The 16096-nt window shown below is 55.6% G+C and overlaps 1 protein-coding gene and 12 non-coding genes across 13 annotated transcripts in view; 7 read left to right on the top strand and 6 right to left on the bottom strand.

The window, feature by feature from the left end:
• Positions 1-16096, top strand: part of LOC120393650 (zinc finger protein 213-like) — an 89985-nt gene that overhangs the window by 52198 nt on the left and 21691 nt on the right. The window lies entirely within an intron of this gene.
• TRNAM-CAU lies at positions 864-935 on the bottom strand. Its single transcript has one exon. It is a non-coding gene; the product is annotated as a tRNA-Met (tRNA).
• TRNAN-GUU lies at positions 2515-2590 on the top strand. Its single transcript has one exon. It is a non-coding gene; the product is annotated as a tRNA-Asn (tRNA).
• On the bottom strand, positions 3355-3426 carry TRNAM-CAU. The gene has a single exon. It is a non-coding gene; the product is annotated as a tRNA-Met (tRNA).
• TRNAN-GUU lies at positions 5011-5084 on the top strand. Its single transcript has one exon. It is a non-coding gene; the product is annotated as a tRNA-Asn (tRNA).
• TRNAM-CAU lies at positions 5838-5909 on the bottom strand. The gene has a single exon. It is a non-coding gene; the product is annotated as a tRNA-Met (tRNA).
• On the top strand, positions 7490-7566 carry TRNAN-GUU. The gene has a single exon. It is a non-coding gene; the product is annotated as a tRNA-Asn (tRNA).
• On the bottom strand, positions 8323-8394 carry TRNAM-CAU. Its single transcript has one exon. It is a non-coding gene; the product is annotated as a tRNA-Met (tRNA).
• TRNAN-GUU lies at positions 9971-10044 on the top strand. The gene has a single exon. It is a non-coding gene; the product is annotated as a tRNA-Asn (tRNA).
• TRNAM-CAU lies at positions 10808-10879 on the bottom strand. The gene has a single exon. It is a non-coding gene; the product is annotated as a tRNA-Met (tRNA).
• On the top strand, positions 12460-12533 carry TRNAN-GUU. Its single transcript has one exon. It is a non-coding gene; the product is annotated as a tRNA-Asn (tRNA).
• TRNAN-GUU lies at positions 14945-15020 on the top strand. Its single transcript has one exon. It is a non-coding gene; the product is annotated as a tRNA-Asn (tRNA).
• Positions 15786-15857, bottom strand: TRNAM-CAU. The gene has a single exon. It is a non-coding gene; the product is annotated as a tRNA-Met (tRNA).

Below are 16096 nucleotides of genomic sequence, written 5' to 3'. Positions count from 1 at the left end.
CGGCTTTTGTGCTCAATACAGCCTTGCCCCTCCGTGTCTCTGTGGCGCAATGGGTCAGCGCTCGGCTGTTAACCGAAAGGATGGTGGTTCGAGCCCACCCAGGGACGACGCTAAGCCTGTGCTGCTTCCTTGCTTCCCCGAGGCCTGTGGGGGAGCCTCAAAGGTCCCATTTTGCTGCCTCTTGGCCTCAGTGCTTTCAGCTGGTGGTCCAAAGAGCGGGCTGGATGCCATTCAGAAACCCATCTGCCAGCAGCCGTGCCGGAGGCTCAGGCTTAATCCTCAAGGCCAAGCACAAAAACTTTCAGCTGGGAACATTTCGCTCCTTCCCGCCTCCGCCCAAGTGGCAAGGGAGAAGCGAGGAGACACGCCGGCTCAAAGACGCCTCCTCCCACTTCCCTGTACGCTGTGCAAAGCTCTTGGCCTGCCTCATGCCTCGTCAGGAAAGCACGCCATGCGCCCAAGCCTGAGTCACGTCCGCAGCCTGGCCCGCCCCAGCTGACGGCCGCGCAGAGCCACGCGAGTCAATGGCAGGTCGAGTCCGAGCCTCGGCTCTTTCCCTGACAGCCACACACACAGCGCTGCCTAGCGCCCCAGAGCCTCCTCGTGTTCTCCCGCAGCAGCCGCCTGCCGGGGTGGTGGGAAAAGGGGACCAGGAAGCACTGCAGCTCATTCCAGGACAGGAGGCCCTCACCACGCCTAGGCCTGCCTCTTGCCTTCAGCCCAGGCAGCCAGAGGTGCCAGGGAGCTCCCTGGCAGGCCACCGCTTCGCCTCAGCCACCTCTTGCCTCAAGGCCTAGGCTCTGGTGCTCTGCTGGTCACCGGCTCGCTTGAAGGCCCAGAGGGAAAAGAAACAAGCGCACGCGTAGCAGAGGATGGTTTCGATCCATCGACCTCTGGGTTATGGGCCCAGCACGCTCCCGCTGCGCCACTCTGCTGCTTCTTCACACCCTCCCCCTGCCACCTAGCCGCCACTATCCGGATTAGTGCCTTACGCGCCCTCGTGCTGGCAGGCAGATGCGCAGGCTGCTAGGCAGCTGCCCTGGTCACAGGATTTTACAGCTTCTACAGGGTAAAAGGGATCTATTTGGGGTTTGGACCCCATTGGGAGCTGGGTAGCTGAGTGCCGGAGATGGGAGCACTTCTTAAACAGTTTTCAGTTAAGCTTTCAAGCTTGTGGGGGACGAGGTTCAGCCTTGGATCCGTGTCTGCAGCAGGCAAGCGCCTCTGGCTCAATCGCCCCCCCGCTGTATTAGCAGACTAAAACCCGGAGCAAACGCACACGCCTTGCAAAGGAACAGGAGCCGGGATCTCGAACAAAAGTCAACTTTTTATTAAGATGACGTTCAAAGAAAAAAAAAGTGTACAGTACAGAGTTTCGGCATAGAAGTTTCTGGTGCTCAGGGAACAACGTACAGCTTACCCAAGGGATGCAAAATTCAGTTTAAGATCGGGTGGCATAAGGAATACATAATCTACAATAGTCCTGACTGGGGGGTAAAAGGTTAACGTACAGATACTGAGTTAGGAGGGTATGTTGTCCATATGAGGGCTACGTTCGGGTGTGGAATATAACGAGCGGTTACGACGATGAGGATGGATTGACCCGCTTGGTGAGTTTTAACGTTCGGTGTTTTGGAATCTTTGCCACAATCTAGTTGAAGCAGGGTCAGTATGAAGTCTGCCCTGCCATCTGTTGGTGATGTGTTGTCAAGGCCTTTTGGGGCTGATGTCATTTGCATGGTTACACCCACCCCGGATTGCATGATGGGAGTGCTTGTCCAAACGGTCATTTCAGCTGCTGCGATATCCCCAGTCTCTTTGTTATTGGGGCAGGAGTAATCCAGTGTATTTTCCTGTTGATTTTGGATCAAGGACAGAGTAACTGTACCTGGCATTTGAGGCCTGAGAGCGTCACCCTCTCCTGAAAAGTACTCACCATTTAGGGGTATGGGTTCCTAAGGGCCGCTCGTGGAGGGAGGTAGAAATGGATGTTTGTTGGTGTCTTGCAGGTGCTGCTGATGTCCTTTCTGCTGTCCCTGGTGTGGAAAAACAGAGGCAGAGGCGGTTTTGAATCTCTTCAAATTGTTGTTAGTGCTGCAGTTGCTCACCCTAAGCTTATGCCGTTAGATCTCTTTCACGGTGTATTTTAGTCCTGAGGTAAAAGGTGTGTTGTTAGGGAGTGAGGTAGCAAACGTTAGTTGCAGAGGTGGTGCATGTGCCACAGAAGTCGTGTGCCCCCCTTGCCCCCGCTCCTGTCCAAGAGTCCAGTATTTCCATAAACCCACCCACTGACCTGTGACTAACAATCTCGCTCTGCTAACTCTTCCAGCAAAACAGGCCAAAGAAAGTGTATGCGAGCGCTGTACCACAGCCCCGTTGCTCCTTTCGGTTCCTTCCCACAGAACTTTCGCTCCATACCAGTCCAGTTCCTTGCTGTTGCTTGTCTATCCACTGCATGCATGTGCTATACCGTACCCTGAGCTGATGCCCGGCTTTTGTGCTCAATACAGCCTTGCCCCTCTGTGGCGCAATGGGTCAGCGCGTTCGGCTGTTAACCGAAAGGATGGTGGTTCGAGCCCACCCAGGGACGACGCTAAGCCTGTGCTGCTTCCTTGCTTCCCCGAGGCCTGTGGGGGAGCCTCAAAGGTCCCATTTTGCTGCCTCTTGGCCTCAGTGCTTTCAGCTGGTGGTCCAAAGAGCGGGCTGGATGCCATTCAGAAACCCATCTGCCAGCAGCCGTGCCGGAGGCTCAGGCTTAATCCTCAAGGCCAAGCACAAAAACTTTCAGCTGGGAACATTTCGCCCCTTCCCGCCTCCGCCCAAGCGGCAAGGGAGAAGCGGAGGAGACACGCCGGCTCAAAGACGCCTCCTCCCACTTCCCTGTACGCTGTGCAAAGCTCTTGGCCTGCCTCATGCCTCGTCAGGAAAGCACGCCATGCGGCCCAAGCCTGAGTCACGTCCGCAGCCTGGCCCGCCCCGGCTGACGGCCGCGCAGAGCCACGCGAGTCAATGGCAGGTCGAGTCCGGAGCCTCGGCTCTTTCCCCTGACAGCCACACACACAGCGCTGCCTAGCGCCCCCAGAGCCTCCCTCGTGTTCTCCCGCAGCAGCCGCCTGCCGGGGTGGTGGGAAAAGGGGACCAGGAAGCACTGCAGCCTCATTCCAGGACAGGAGGCCCTCACCACGCCTAGGCCTGCCTCTTGCCTTCAGCCCAGGCAGCCAGAGGTGCCAGGGAGCTCCCTGGCAGGCCGCCGCTTCGCCTCAGCCACCTCTTGCCTCATGGCCTAGGCTCTTGGTGCTCTGCTGGTCACCGGCTCGCTTGAAGGCCCAGAGGGAAAAGAAACAAGCGCACGCGTAGCAGAGGATGGTTTCGATCCATCGACCTCTGGGTTATGGGCCCAGCACGCTCCCGCTGCGCCACTCTGCTGCTTCTTCACACCCTCCCCCTGCCACCTAGCCGCCACTATCCGGATTAGTGCCTTACGCGCCCTCGTGCTGGCAGGCAGATGCGCAGGCTGCTAGGCAGCTGCCCTGGTCACAGGATTTTACAGCTTCTACAGGGTAAAAGGGATCTATTTGGGGTTTGGACCCCATTGGGAGCTGGGTAGCTGAGTGCCGGAGATGGGAGCACTTCTTAAACAGTTTTCAGTTAAGCTTTCAAGCTTGTGGGGGACGAGGTTCAGCCTTGGATCCGTGTCTGCAGCAGGCAAGCGCCTCTGGCTCAATCGCCCCCCCGCTGTATTAGCAGACTAAAACCCGGAGCAAACGCACACGCCTTGCAAAGGAACAGGAGCCGGGATCTCGAACAAAAGTCAACTTTTTATTAAGATGACGTTCAAAGAAAAAAAAAGTGTACAGTACAGAGTTTCGGCATAGAAGTTTCTGGTGCTCAGGGAACAACGTACAGCTTACCCAAGGGATGCAAAATTCAGTTTAAGATCGGGTGGCATAAGGAATACATAATCTACAATAGTCCTGACTGGGGGGTAAAAGGTTAACGTACAGATACTGAGTTAGGAGGGTATGTTGTCCATATGAGGGCTACGTTCGGGTGTGGAATATAACGAGCGGTTACGACGATGAGGATGGATTGACCCGCGTTTGGTGAGTTTTAACGTTCGTGTTTTGGAATCTTTGCCACAATCTAGTTGAAGCAGGGTCAGTATGAAGTCTGCCCTGCCATCTGTTGGTGATGTGTTGTCAAGGCCTTTTGGGGCTGATGTCATTTGCATGGTTACACCCACCCCGGATTGCATGATGGGAGTGCTTGTCCAAACGGTCATTTCAGCTGCTGCGATATCCCCAGTCTCTTTGTTATTGGGGCAGGAGTAATCCAGTGTATTTTCCTGTTGATTTTGGATCAAGGACAGAGTAACTGTACCTGGCATTTGAGGCCTGAGAGCGTCACCCTCTCCTGAAAAGTACTCACCATTTAGGGGTATGGGTTCCTAAGGGCCGCTCGTGGAGGGAGGTAGAAATGGATGTTTGTTGGTGTCTTGCAGGTGCTGCTGATGTCCTTTCTGCTGTCCCTGGTGTGGAAAAACAGAGGCAGAGGCGGTTTTGAATCTCTTCAAATTGTTGTTAGTGCTGCAGTTGCTCACCCTAAGCTTATGCCGTTAGATCTCTTTCACGGTGTATTTTAGTCCTGAGGTAAAAGGTGTGTTGTTAGGAGTGAGGTAGCAAACGTTAGTTGCAGAGGTGGTGCATGTGCCACAGAAGTCGTGTGCCCCCCCCCTGCTCCCGTCCAAGAGTCCAGTATTTCCATAATCCCACCCACTGACCTGTGACTAACAATCTCGCTCTGCTAACTCTTCCAGCAAAACAGGCCAAAGAAAGTGTATGCGAGCGCTGTACCACAGCCCCGTTGCTCTATTCGGTTCCTTCCCACAGAACTTTCGCTCCATACCAGTCCAGTTCCTTGCTGTTGCTTGTCTATCCACTGCATGCATGTGCTATACCGTACCCTGAGCTGATGCCCGGCTTTTGTGCTCAATACAGCCTTGCCCTCCGTGTCTCTGTGGCGCAATGGGTCAGCGCGTTCGGCTGTTAACCGAAAGGATGGTGGTTCGAGCCCACCCAGGGACGACGCTAAGCCTGTGCTGCTTCCTTGCTTCCCGAGGCCTGTGGGGAGCCTCAAAGGTCCCATTTTGCTGCCTCTTGGCCTCAGTGCTTTCAGCTGGTGGTCCAAAGAGCGGGCTGGATGCCATTCAGAAACCCATCTGCCAGCAGCCGTGCCGGAGGCTCCGGCTAAATCCTCACGGCCAAGCACAAAACTTTCAGCTGGGAACATTTCGCTCCCTTCCCGCCTCCGCCCAAGCGGCAAGGGAGAAGCGGAGGAGACACGCCGGCTCAAAGACGCCTCCCTCCCACTTCCCTGTACGCTGTGCAAAGCTCTTGGCCTGCCTCATGCCTCGTCAGGAAAGCACGCCATGCGGCCCAAGCCTGAGTCACGTCCGCAGCCTGGCCCGCCCCAGCTGACGGCCGCGCAGAGCCACGCGAGTCAATGGCAGGTCGAGTCCGGAGCCTCGGCTCTTTCCCTGACAGCCACACACACAGCTGCCTAGCGCCCCAGAGCCTCCTCGTGTTCTCCCGCAGCCGCCTGCCGGGGTGGTGGGAAAAGGGGACCAGGAAGCACTGCAGCTCATTCCAGGACAGGAGGCCCTCACCACGCCTAGGCCTGCCTCTTGCCTTCAGCCCAGGCAGCCAGAGGTGCCAGGGAGCTCCCTGGCAGGCCGCCGCTCGCCTCAGCCACCTCTTGCCTCATGGCCTAGGCTCTTGGTGCTCTGCTGGTCACCGGCTCGCTTGAAGGCCCAGAGGGAAAAGAAACAAGCGCACGCGTAGCAGAGGATGGTTTCGATCCATCGACCTCTGGGTTATGGGCCCAGCACGCTCCCGCTGCGCCACTCTGCTGCTTCTTCACACCCTCCCCCTGCCACCTAGCCGCCACTATCCGGATTAGTGCCTTACGCGCTCTCGTGCTGGCAGGCAGATGCGCAGGCTGCTAGGCAGCTGCCCTGGTCACAGGATTTTACAGCTTCTACAGGGTAAAAGGGATCTATTTGGGGTTTGGACCCCATTGGGAGCTGGGTAGCTGAGTGCCGGAGATGGGAGCACTTCTTAAACAGTTTTCAGTTAAGCTTTCAAGCTTGTGGGGGACGAGGTTCAGCCTTGGATCCGTGTCTGCAGCAGGCAAGCGCCTCTGGCTCAATCGCCCCCCCGCTGTATTAGCAGACTAAAACCCGGAGCAAACGCACACGCCTTGCAAAGGAACAGGAGCCGGGATCTCGAACAAAAGTCAACTTTTTATTAAGATGACGTTCAAAGAAAAAAAGTGTACAGTACAGAGTTTCGCATAGAAGTTTCTGGTGCTCAGGGAACAACGTACAGCTTACCCAAGGGATGCAAAATTCAGTTTAAGATCGGGTGGCATAAGGAATACATAATCTACAATAGTCCTGACTGGGGGGTAAAAGGTTAACGTACAGATACTGAGTTAGGAGGGTATGTTGTCCATATGAGGGCTACGTTCGGGTGTGGAATATAACGAGCGGTTACGACGATGAGGATGGATTGACCCGCTTGGTGAGTTTTAACGTTCGGTGTTTTGGAATCTTTGCCACAATCTAGTTGAAGCAGGGTCAGTATGAAGTCTGCCCTGCCATCTGTTGGTGATGTGTTGTCAAGGCCTTTTGGGGCTGATGTCATTTGCATGGTTACACCCACCCGGAGTGCATGATGGGAGTGCTTGTCCAAACGGTCATTTCAGCTGCTGCGATATCCCCAGTCTCTTTGTTATTGGGGCAGGAGTAATCCAGTGTATTTTCCTGTTGATTTTGGATCAAGGACAGAGTAACTGTACCTGGCATTTGAGGCCTGAGAGCGTCACCCTCTCCTGAAAAGTACTCACCATTTAGGGGTATGGGTTCCTAAGGGCCGCTCGTGGAGGGAGGTAGAAATGGATGTTTGTTGGTGTCTTGCAGGTGCTGCTGATGTCCTTTCTGCTGTCCCTGGTGTGGAAAAACAGAGGCAGAGGCGGTTTTGAATCTCTTCAAATTGTTGTTAGTGCTGCAGTTGCTCACCCTAAGCTTATGCCGTTAGATCTCTTTCACGGTGTATTTTAGTCCTGAGGTAAAAGGTGTGTTGTTAGGGAGTGAGGTAGCAAACGTTAGTTGCAGAGGTGGTGCATGTGCCACAGAAGTCGTGTGCCCCCCTTGCCCCCGCTCCTGTCCAAGAGTCCAGTATTTCCATAAACCCACCCACTGACCTGTGACTAACAATCTCGCTCTGCTAACTCTTCCAGCAAAACAGGCCAAAGAAAGTGTATGCGAGCGCTGTACCACAGCCCCGTTGCTCCTTCGGTTCCTTCCCACAGAACTTTCGCTCCATACCAGTCCAGTTCCTTGCTGTTGCTTGTCTATCCACTGCATGCATGTGCTATACCGTACCCTGAGCTGATGCCCGGCTTTGTGCTCAATACAGCCTTGCCCCTCCGTGTCTCTGTGGCGCAATGGGTCAGCGCGTTCGGCTGTTAACCGAAAGGATGGTGGTTCGAGCCCACCCAGGACGACGCTAAGCCTGTGCTGCTTCCTTGCTTCCCCGAGGCCTGTGGGGGAGCCTCAAAGGTCCCATTTTGCTGCCTCTTGGCCTCAGTGCTTTCAGCTGGTGGTCCAAAGAGCGGGCTGGATGCCATTCAGAAACCCATCTGCCAGCAGCCGTGCCGGAGGCTCAGGCTTAATCCTCAAGGCCAAGCACAAAAACTTTCAGCTGGGAACATTTCGCTCCCTTCCCGCCTCCGCCCAAGTGGCAAGGGAGAAGCGGAGGAGACACGCCGGCTCAAAGACGCCTCCCTCCCACTTCCCTGTACGCTGTGCAAAGCTCTTGGCCTGCCTCATGCCTCGTCAGGAAAGCACGGCCATGCGGCCCAAGCCTGAGTCACGTCCGCAGCCTGGCCCGCCCCAGCTGACGGCCGCAGAGCCACGCGAGTCAATGGCAGGTCGAGTCCGGAGCCTCGGCTCTTTCCCTGACAGCCACACACACAGCGCTGCCTAGCGCCCCAGAGCCTCCTCGTGTTCTCCCGCAGCCGCCTGCCGGGGTGGTGGGAAAAGGGGACCAGGAAGCACTGCAGCTCATTCCAGGACAGGAGGCCCTCACCCCGCCTAGGCCTGCCTCTTGCCTTCAGCCCAGGCAGCCAGAGGTGCCAGGGAGCTCCCTGGCAGGCCGCCGCTTCGCCTCAGCCACCTCTTGCCTCATGGCCTAGGCTCTTGGTGCTCTGCTGGTCACCGGCTCGCTTGAAGGCCCAGAGGAAAAGAAACAAGCGCACGCGTAGCAGAGGATGGTTTCGATCCATCGACCTCTGGGTTATGGGCCCAGCACGCTCCCGCTGCGCCACTCTGCTGCTTCTTCACACCTCCCCTGCCACCTAGCCGCCACTATCCGGATTAGTGCCTTACGCGCCTCGTGCTGGCAGGCAGATGCGCAGCTGCCAGGCAGCTGCCCTGGTCACAGGATTTTACAGCTTCTACAGGGTAAAGGGATCTATTTGGGGTTTGGACCCCATTGGGAGCTGGGTAGCTGAGTGCCGGAGATGGGAGCACTTCTTAAACAGTTTTCAGTTAAGCTTTCAAGCTTGTGGGGGACGAGGTTCAGCCTTGGATCCGTGTCTGCAGCAGGCAAGCGCCTCTGGCTCAATCGCCCCGCTGTATTAGCAGACTAAAACCCGGAGCAAACGCACACGCCTTGCAAAGGAACAGGAGCCGGATCTCGAACAAAAGTCAACTTTTTATTAAGATGACGTTCAAAGAAAAAAAGTGTACAGTACAGAGTTTCGCATAGAAGTTTCTGGTGCTCAGGGAACAACGTACAGCTTACCCAAGGGATGCAAAATTCAGTTTAAGATCGGGTGGCATAAGGAATACATAATCTACAATAGTCCTGACTGGGGGGTAAAAGGTTAACGTACAGATACTGAGTTAGGAGGGTATGTTGTCCATATGAGGGCTACGTTCGGGTGTGGAATATAACGAGCGGTTACGACGATGAGGATGGATTGACCCGCGTTTGGTGAGTTTTAACGTTCGGTGTTTTGGAATCTTTGCCACAATCTAGTTGAAGCAGGGTCAGTATGAAGTCTGCCCTGCCATCTGTTGGTGATGTGTTGTCAAGGCCTTTTGGGGCTGATGTCATTTGCATGGTTACACCCACCCCGGATTGCATGATGGGAGTGCTTGTCCAAACGGTCATTTCAGCTGCTGCGATATCCCCAGTCTCTTTGTTATTGGGGCAGGAGTAATCCAGTGTATTTTCCTGTTGATTTTGGATCAAGGACAGAGTAACTGTACCTGGCATTTGAGGCCTGAGAGCGTCACCCTCTCCTGAAAAGTACTCACCATTTAGGGGTATGGGTTCCTAAGGGCCGCTCGTGGAGGGAGGTAGAAATGGATGTTTGTTGGTGTCTTGCAGGTGCTGCTGATGTCCTTTCTGCTGTCCCTGGTGTGGAAAAACAGAGGCAGAGGCGGTTTTGAATCTCTTCAAATTGTTGTTAGTGCTGCAGTTGCTCACCCTAAGCTTATGCCGTTAGATCTCTTTCACGGTGTATTTTAGTCCTGAGGTAAAAGGTGTGTTGATAGGAGTGAGGTAGCAAACGTTAGTTGCAGAGGTGGTGCATGTGCCACAGAAGTCGTGCCCCCCTTGCCCCCGCTCCTGTCCAAGAGTCCAGTATTTCCATAAACCCACCCACTGACCTGTGACTAACAATCTCGCTCTGCTAACTCTTCCAGCAAAACAGGCCAAAGAAAGTGTATGCGAGCGCTGTACCACAGCCCCGTTGCTCCTTTCGGTTCCTTCCCACAGAACTTTCGCTCCATACCAGTCCAGTTCCTTGCTGTTGCTTGTCTATCCACTGCATGCATGTGCTATACCGTACCCTGAGCTGATGCCCGGCTTTTGTGCTCAATACAGCCTTGCCCCTCCGTGTCTCTGTGGCGCAATGGGTCAGCGCGTTCGGCTGTTAACCGAAAGGATGGTGGTTCGAGCCCACCCAGGGACGACGCTAAGCCTGTGCTGCTTCCTTGCTTCCCTGAGGCCTGTGGGGGAGCCTCAAAGGTCCCATTTTGCTGCCTCTTGGCCTCAGTGCTTTCAGCTGGTGGTCCAAAGAGCGGGCTGGATGCCATTCAGAAACCCATCTGCCAGCAGCCGTGCCGGAGGCTCAGGCTTAATCCTCAAGGCCAAGCACAAAAACTTTCAGCTGGGAACATTTCGCTCCCTTCCCGCCTCCGCCCAAGCGGCAAGGGAGAAGCGGAGGAGACACGCCGGCTCAAAGACGCCTCCCTCCCACTTCCCTGTACGCTGTGCAAAGCTCTTGGCCTGCCTCATGCCTCGTCAGGAAAGCACGGCCATGCGGCCCAAGCCTGAGTCACGTCCGCAGCCTGGCCCGCCCCAGCTGACGGCCGCGCAGAGCCACGCGAGTCAATGGCAGGTCGAGTCGGGAGCCTCGGCTCTTTCCCTGACAGCCACACACACAGCGCTGCCTAGCGCCCCCAGAGCCTCCCTCGTGTTCTCCCGCAGCAGCCGCCTGCCGGGGTGGTGGGAAAAGGGGACCAGGAAGCACTGCAGCTCATTCCAGGACAGGAGGCCCTCACCACGCCTAGGCCTGCCTCTTGCCTTCAGCCCAGGCAGCCAGAGGTGCCAGGAGCTCCTGGCAGGCCGCCGCTTCGCCTCAGCCACCTCTTGCCTCATGGCCTAGGCTCTTGGTGCTCTGCTGGTCACCGGCTCGCTTGAAGGCCCAGAGGGAAAGAAACAAGCGCCGCGCGTAGCAGAGGATGGTTTCGATCCATCGACCTCTGGGTTATGGGCCCAGCACGCTCCCGCTGCGCCACTCTGCTGCTTCTTCACACCTCCCCTGCCACCTAGCCGCCACTATCCGGATTAGTGCCTTACGCGCTCGTGCTGGCAGGCAGATGCGCAGGCTGCTAGGCAGCTGCCCTGGTCACAGGATTTTACAGCTTCTACAGGGTAAAAGGGATCTATTTGGGGTTTGGACCCCATTGGGAGCTGGGTAGCTGAGTGCCGGAGATGGGAGCACTTCTTAAACAGTTTTCAGTTAAGCTTTCAAGCTTGTGGGGGACGAGGTTCAGCCTTGGATCCGTGTCTGCAGCAGGCAAGCGCCTCTGGCTCAATCGCCCCCCCGCTGTATTAGCAGACTAAAACCCGGAGCAAACGCACACGCCTTGCAAAGGAACAGGAGCCGGGATCTCGAACAAAAGTCAACTTTTTATTAAGATGACGTTCAAAGAAAAAAAAAGTGTACAGTACAGAGTTTCGGCATAGAAGTTTCTGGTGCTCAGGGAACAACGTACAGCTTACCCAAGGGATGCAAAATTCAGTTTAAGATCGGGTGGCATAAGGAATACATAATCTACAATAGTCCTGACTGGGGGGTTAACGTACAGATTCTGAGTTAGGAGGGTATGTTGTCCATATGTGGTCTTCGTTCGGTTGTTGTCTATAACGAGCTGTTACGACGATGTGGATGGATTGTCCAGCGTTTGGTGAGTTTTAACGTTCGGTGTTTTGGAATCTTTGCCACAATCTAGTTGAAGCAGGGTCAGTATGAAGTCTGCCCTGCCATCTGTTGGTGATGTGTTGTCAAGGCCTTTTGGGGCTGATGTCATTTGCATGGTTACACCCACCCCGGATTGCATGATGGGAGTGCTTGTCCAAACGGTCATTTCAGCTGCTGCGATATCCCCAGTCTCTTTGTTATTGGGGCAGGAGTAATCCAGTGTATTTTCCTGTTGATTTTGGATCAAGGACAGAGTAACTGTACCTGGCATTTGAGGCCTGAGAGCGTCACCCTCTCCTGAAAAGTACTCACCATTTAGGGGTATGGGTTCCTAAGGGCCGCTCGTGGAGGGAGGTAGAAATGGATGTTTGTTGGTGTCTTGCAGGTGCTGCTGATGTCCTTTCTGCTGTCCGTGGTGTGGAAAAACAGAGGCAGAGGCGGTTTTGAATCTCTTCAAATTGTTGTTAGTGCTGCAGTTGCTCACCCTAAGCTTATGCCGTTAGATCTCTTTCACGGTGTATTTTAGTCCTGAGGTAAAAGGTGTGTTGTTAGGGAGTGAGGTAGCAAACGTTAGTTGCAGAGGTGGTGCATGTGCCACAGAAGTCGTGTGCCCCCCTTGCCCCCGCTCCTGTCCAAGAGTCCAGTATTTCCATAAACCCACCCACTGACCTGTGACTAACAATCTCGCTCTGCTAACTCTTCCAGCAAAACAGGCCAAAGAAAGTGTATGCGAGCGCTGTACCACAGCCCCGTTGCTCCTTTCGGTTCCTTCCCACAGAACTTTCGCTCCATACCAGTCCAGTTCCTTGCTGTTGCTTGTCTATCCACTGCATGCATGTGCTATACCGTACCCTGAGCTGATGCCCGGCTTTTGTGCTCAATACAGCCTTGCCCCTCCGTGTCTCTGTGGCGCAATGGGTCAGCGCGTTCGGCTGTTAACCGAAAGGATGGTGGTTCGAGCCCACCCAGGGACGACGCTAAGCCTGTGCTGCTTCCTTGCTTCCCCGAGGCCTGTGGGGGAGCCTCAAAGGTCCCATTTTGCTGCCTCTTGGCCTCAGTGCTTTCAGCTGGTGGTCCAAAGAGCGGGCTGGATGCCATTCAGAAACCCATCTGCCAGCAGCCGTGCCGGAGGCTCAGGCTTAATCCTCAAGGCCAAGCACAAAAACTTTCAGCTGGGAACATTTCGCTCCCTTCCCGCCTCCGCCCAAGTGGCAAGGGAGAAGCGGAGGAGACACGCCGGCTCAAAGACGCCTCCCTCCCACTTCCCTGTACGCTGTGCAAAGCTCTTGGCCTGCCTCATGCCTCGTCAGGAAAGCACGGCCATGCGGCCCAAGCCTGAGTCACGTCCGCAGCCTGGCCCGCCCCGGCTGACGGCCGCGCAGAGCCACGCGAGTCAATGGCAGGTCGAGTCCGGAGCCTCGGCTCTTTCCCCTGACAGCCACACACACAGCGCTGCCTAGCGCCCCCAGAGCCTCCCTCGTGTTCTCCCGCAGCAGCCGCCTGCCGGGGTGGTGGGAAAAGGGGACCAGGAAGCACTGCAGCTCATTCCAGGACAGGAGGCCCTCACCACGCCTAGGCCTGCCTCTTGCCTTCAGCCCAGGCAGCCAGAGGTGCCAGGGAGCTCCCTGGCAGGCCGCCGCTTCGCCTCAGCCACCTCTTGCCTCATGGCCTAGGCTCTTGGTGCTCTGCTGGTCACCGGCTCGCTTGAAGGCCCAGAGGGAAAAGAAACAAGCGCACGCGTAGCAGAGGATGGTTTCGATCCATCGACCTCTGGGTTATGGGCCCAGCACGCCCCGCTGCGCCACTCTGCTGCTTCTTCACACCTCCCCTGCCACCTAGCCGCCACTATCCGGATTAGTGCCTTACGCGCTCTCGTGCTGGCAGGCAGATGCGCAGGCTGCTAGGCAGCTGCCCTGGTCACAGGATTTTACAGCTTCTACAGGGTAAAAGGGATCTATTTGGGGTTTGGACCCCATTGGGAGCTGGGTAGCTGAGTGCCGGAGATGGGAGCACTTCTTAAACAGTTTTCAGTTAAGCTTTCAAGCTTGTGGGGGACGAGGTTCAGCCTTGGATCCGTGTCTGCAGCAGGCAAGCGCCTCTGGCTCAATCGCCCCCCCGCTGTATTAGCAGACTAAAACCCGGAGCAAACGCACACGCCTTGCAAAGGAACAGGAGCCGGATCTCGAACAAAAGTCAACTTTTTATTAAGATGACGTTCAAAGAAAAAAAGTGTACAGTACAGAGTTTCGCATAGAAGTTTCTGGTGCTCAGGGAACAACGTACAGCTTACCCAAGGGATGCAAAATTCAGTTTAAGATCGGGTGGCATAAGGAATACATAATCTACAATAGTCCTGACTGGGGGGTAAAAGGTTAACGTACAGATACTGAGTTAGGAGGGTATGTTGTCCATATGAGGGCTACGTTCGGGTGTGGAATATAACGAGCGGTTACGACGATGAGGATGGATTGACCCGCGTTTGGTGAGTTTTAACGTTCGGTGTTTTGGAATCTTTGCCACAATCTAGTTGAAGCAGGGTCAGTATGAAGTCTGCCCTGCCATCTGTTGGTGATGTGTTGTCAAGGCCTTTTGGGGCTGATGTCATTTGCATGGTTACACCCACCCCGGATTGCATGATGGGAGTGCTTGTCCAAACGGTCATTTCAGCTGCTGCGATATCCCCAGTCTCTTTGTTATTGGGGCAGGAGTAATCCAGTGTATTTTCCTGTTGATTTTGGATCAAGGACAGAGTAACTGTACCTGGCATTTGAGGCCTGAGAGCGTCACCCTCTCCTGAAAAGTACTCACCATTTAGGGTATGGGTTCCTAAGGGCCGCTCGTGGAGGGAGGTAGAAATGGATGTTTGTTGGTGTCTTGCAGGTGCTGCTGATGTCCTTTCTGCTGTCCCTGGTGTGGAAAAACAGAGGCAGAGGCGGTTTTGAATCTCTTCAAATTGTTGTTAGTGCTGCAGTTGCTCACCCTAAGCTTATGCCGTTAGATCTCTTTCACGGTGTATTTTAGTCCTGAGGTAAAAGGTGTGTTGTTAGGGAGTGAGGTAGCAAACGTTAGTTGCAGAGGTGGTGCATGTGCCACAGAAGTCGTGTGCCCCCCTTGCCCCCGCTCCTGTCCAAGAGTCCAGTATTTCCATAAACCCACCCACTGACCTGTGACTAACAATCTCGCTCTGCTAACTCTTCCAGCAAAACAGGCCAAAGAAAGTGTATGCGAGCGCTGTACCACAGCCCCGTTGCTCCTTTCGGTTCCTTCCCACAGAACTTTCGCTCCATACCAGTCCAGTTCCTTGCTGTTGCTTGTCTATCCACTGCATGCATGTGCTATACCGTACCCTGAGCTGATGCCCGGCTTTTGTGCTCAATACAGCCTTGCCTCTCTGTGGCGCAATGGGTCAGCGCGTTCGGCTGTTAACCGAAAGGATGGTGGTTCGAGCCCACCCAGGGACGACGCTAAGCCTGTGCTGCTTCCTTGCTTCCCCGAGGCCTGTGGGGGAGCCTCAAAGGTCCCATTTTGCTGCCTCTTGGCCTCAGTGCTTTCAGCTGGTGGTCCAAAGAGCGGGCTGGATGCCATTCAGAAACCCATCTGCCAGCAGCCGTGCCGGAGGCTCAGGCTTAATCCTCAAGGCCAAGCACAAAAACTTTCAGCTGGGAACATTTCGCTCCCTTCCCGCCTCCGCCCAAGCGGCAAGGGAGAAGCGGAGGAGACACGCCGGCTCAAAGACGCCTCCCTCCCACTTCCCTGTACGCTGTGCAAAGCTCTTGGCCTGCCTCATGCCTCGTCAGGAAAGCACGGCCATGCGGCCCAAGCCTGAGTCACGTCCGCAGCCTGGCCGCCCCCAGCTGACGGCCGCGCAGAGCCACGCGAGTCAATGGCAGGTCGAGTCCGAGCCTCGGCTCTTTCCCCTGACAGCCACACACACAGCGCTGCCTAGCGCCCCCAGAGCCTCCCTCGTGTTCTCCCGCAGCAGCCGCCTGCCGGGGTGGTGGGAAAAGGGGACCAGGAAGCACTGCAGCTCATTCCAGGACAGGAGGCCCTCACCACGCCTAGGCCTGCCTCTTGCCTTCAGCCCAGGCAGCCAGAGGTGCCCGGGAGCTCCCTGGCAGGCCGCCGCTTCGCCTCAGCCACCTCTTGCCTCATGGCCTAGGCTCTTGGTGCTCTGCTGGTCACCGGCTCGCTTGAAGGCCCAGAGGGAAAAGAAACAAGCGCACGCGTAGCAGAGGATGGTTTCGATCCATCGACCTCTGGGTTATGGGCCCAGCACGCTCCCGCTGCGCCACTCTGCTGCTTCTTCACACCCTCCCCCTGCCACCTAGCCGCCACTATCCGGATTAGTGCCTTACGCGCTCTCGTGCTGGCAGGCAGATGCGCAGGCTGCTAGGCAGCTGCCCTGGTCACAGGATTTTACAGCTTCTACAGGGTAAAAGGGATCTATTTGGGGTTTGGACCCCATTGGGAGCTGGGTAGCTGAGTGCCGGAGATGGGAGCACTTCTTAAACAGTTTTCAGTTAAGCTTTCAAGCTTG

This window comes from Mauremys reevesii, unplaced genomic scaffold, assembly GCF_016161935.1.
Source record: "Mauremys reevesii isolate NIE-2019 unplaced genomic scaffold, ASM1616193v1 Contig29, whole genome shotgun sequence".
NCBI classification, from domain to species: Eukaryota; Metazoa; Chordata; order Testudines; family Geoemydidae; genus Mauremys; species Mauremys reevesii.
This window is presented reverse-complemented; position numbering and strand designations above follow the sequence as displayed.